Source organism: Pleurodeles waltl, chromosome 2_1 (genome assembly GCF_031143425.1).
Source record: "Pleurodeles waltl isolate 20211129_DDA chromosome 2_1, aPleWal1.hap1.20221129, whole genome shotgun sequence".
NCBI classification, from domain to species: Eukaryota; Metazoa; Chordata; class Amphibia; order Caudata; family Salamandridae; genus Pleurodeles; species Pleurodeles waltl.
The window spans coordinates 638,521,691-638,524,869 of NC_090438.1; positions in this window are offsets into that span (position 1 = coordinate 638,521,691).

The window sequence follows — 3,179 nt, forward strand, 5'->3', positions numbered from 1 at the left end:
GCGTTTCGATGCTCTTTGTGAGCCAGAATGCGCTTTATAAATACAACATACATACATACATTTTACCCCATTGAGAAAACGATTCCTGTGTACTTACACCGTTTCATTTTTTACAGTGCTCTCTTCCATTTCCATTTTGAAAGCACATTTATTCCATCCCTTTTCAGGAGTAATTCTTCAACTCTTCACATGATAGGGATTAATCATGATTGCTTTCCAGGTTAATCCTCCTTTGAAATGACGAGTAACTTGATCATGCACCACAGTTGGGTATTATTACACAAGAGGAAATCTTTTGCAGGTGCAAAATCACTATCCGTTATTTACAAAAATGAATTTGCATGCGTAAATTCAACCATTAACAAATACAAAATTTAATTTACACATTTAAATGCCTATGAGAATTTGGGTCACAGTGCCTTTGTGAGATAATACCATATATTTTGAATAATAAATATTTGGTGTGAACATGATGTGAGATGTTACAAACAAGAGTGCGGTTTACTCGAGTTCTTGTCATGATTAATGTACAGTTTGAGATGTTTGCTAAAACTCAGTAATTCCTTTGTGAATTTACTAAACGATTTTCCTTCTATTTGTAGATTGTCTGTAGAAATTCCTTTCTCAATGTGTTGAAACCTGATGTTAGCAAAGTGGAACTTCTGAAAGATGTTCAAAGTAAACAAGACCTATTAGTTCGACTGGTAACTCACGATATTCAAGTCAATGAAGACGACGAGGATGAAGATATTGAAGAAATAGTTTTGGAAGAATCTCCTTTAATGGATAGAGGAGATGAATTTGAGTTTGAGAAGCAGCATGGAGTGAAGGCACACTACTGGAAAAACTCTGCTTACTCAGATCTTAATCTTGAAAAAAAAAGTACTCTTTTAAGTCTTGACCGGAAAGAGAATGTATGGCAAGAGACCAGCAAATACAACTCTTGTGTTTTAGGTGCAGCCAATTTAAGTAATTCTGACTTAAGGAAGGAAACACATACACCTGGAGTAAGCCACCGCTCAGTGGGTGAAGCGGGTAGAAACAGAGGACGGTCGGGCATCACTAGAGCAGTCATTGCTCTGGATTCAAGCAGTGAAGAAAACTATCATGTGGAAGCTGCAAAACGCGACTTAGTCAAATGTGGAAATTCTGACCTTGTAAGTGAAAGTGTTTTTAAGTCTGAGATTAACAATGATTGTATTCATTTTGATTACCGTAGTGGTTGCTATTTACATACATCTACATAGTTTGTATATCTCGGCAAATGACTCTTCACTCAGCAAAATGCAAATAGTTTTATTTATATAGGTGTTTTAAAGCATTTTGTAGATTACTCTCGGCTTGCTTATCCTTCTGACAGTGTTCGAACTTAACTCCATCACGATGTGACCTGGTTGCAAACTCATAAATAAGACTGGTTTGTCCTGTTCATGAACTCCAGTGCTAATTTGTGTTGCTTTTTTCTCAACTAGGATGATATAAAATCATATTGTCTCCTCTTCGGGGGGCTTTATTCATGGCTCATGAATAAACTCCCTGGGTACACAAACCTCATTGTAGAAAATGTTGGAGGGAAAGCCTTAACACCTTAGCATGACTGCGACACACCGTAAAGAGCATAAAAGGCCATTTTTCTATGAAACTTTTTAAAGTGAGGCTCGTGGACCCTTCAAAAACTTTGTTCCAGTTCATGAATCAGGCAACTTGATGTTGATGAACCACTTTTAAACTAGTTCCTGGTTTACAAATCACTCTATAGAGTTAATGGACAGCTATTTCAATGTGCAACAAATCCTCTTACATTTGTCTGCTCTCAGCATATGGGATAAGGCCATACCCTGTGCCCTGCTAACTAGGTACAGTATGCACCCATATCGAGGGTATAGTGAGCACAAGGCCCAGAGACCTGCCCTATCAGTACTTCCTCAGCCCCAAGTACCAACCGAGCATAGCCTTTGTTTGTGACCAAAGAATACTGGGGACAGAACAAGGCCGTTAGCCAAGGATGCTCACCGAATGCCCAATATGGCCACCCTTATGCCACTGATGAACACATTTTGCCAGAGATGCCCTCAATAGTCCGAGATGGACCACCATTGACAAATTGATTGCTTTATGCCAGGAGTGGCATTCATAACCCAAGGATGCCCAAACTATGCCTACAATGGCCAGCAGGGTTGGCCCATCATACCATGTATGATCATAGTATAGGTGGAATGGCTTCCATTATAACATGGCTAAAATGTATTCATGGATCTATTTATTTAAAATTGAAAGTGCTCAATTACTGGTCATATGTCCTGATCCTGATGCTTTTTGGCCTAGCTGAGGGAGTATCATTATTGTATGAATATCCATGTTTGAAAAGTTTGTGGAAAGTAAGGAGACTGAAGATGATACCAGCATGTGCTCTAAGACCGCTCCATCGATTAGCAGCTAGGGGAGCCAGCTGTGGGTGCAGTCATGCTAAGAATGTTCACAATATGCCAAGAATAGTCAGCATTATTACTTGTGTTGGACCTATCATAACAGAGATACCTGAAGAATATCAAGTATAATCATCATTATTCCAGACAGAGAAAAGGATGTTTGAGCACTAGCTTGTGGTCCAGAGAAAGAGACTTTCTTGTCAGTATTTCAGAGCCTCCAGAGGAGAGAGACCTGGGTATGCTCAGAGTAATAGTTCCACTCAACTGTGATTTTTTTACAGTTAATGGCTGTACGGAGGAACACAGAAGCAGGGCGAAGGACACTCAATTCAATAGCCTTGCAGCAGTCCCACAAAAGTTGGAACTACACACAGATACACATCAAACCTGATGCCTCAGAGGTAGAGCTTTGTACCTTCTTCAGTGAGAAGAGGAGGTGTTGTGAAACATCAGTATTCTACAACTTTACTCTTTTCAAGCTCCTCTCTCATTCATACTCCTAAATACTGTAAATCTAGGGCCAGATTTACCAAAATGTTATGTTGTGGTGGTGTCACGTTTTGGGGCCCAGCCACAACAATATGTTAGTTGGAATTTACAAAATCGCGCAAATCAGGTTTACATGGCTTTGCATGAAATTGTTCCCAAAAGTAATGGAAGACTGCATGTACTTCTGTCATATTTCACTCTGCATCTGGGAAGCATTCATGGGCCGGTCATGGGCGTTCCCATGCATCACCCCATTGATTT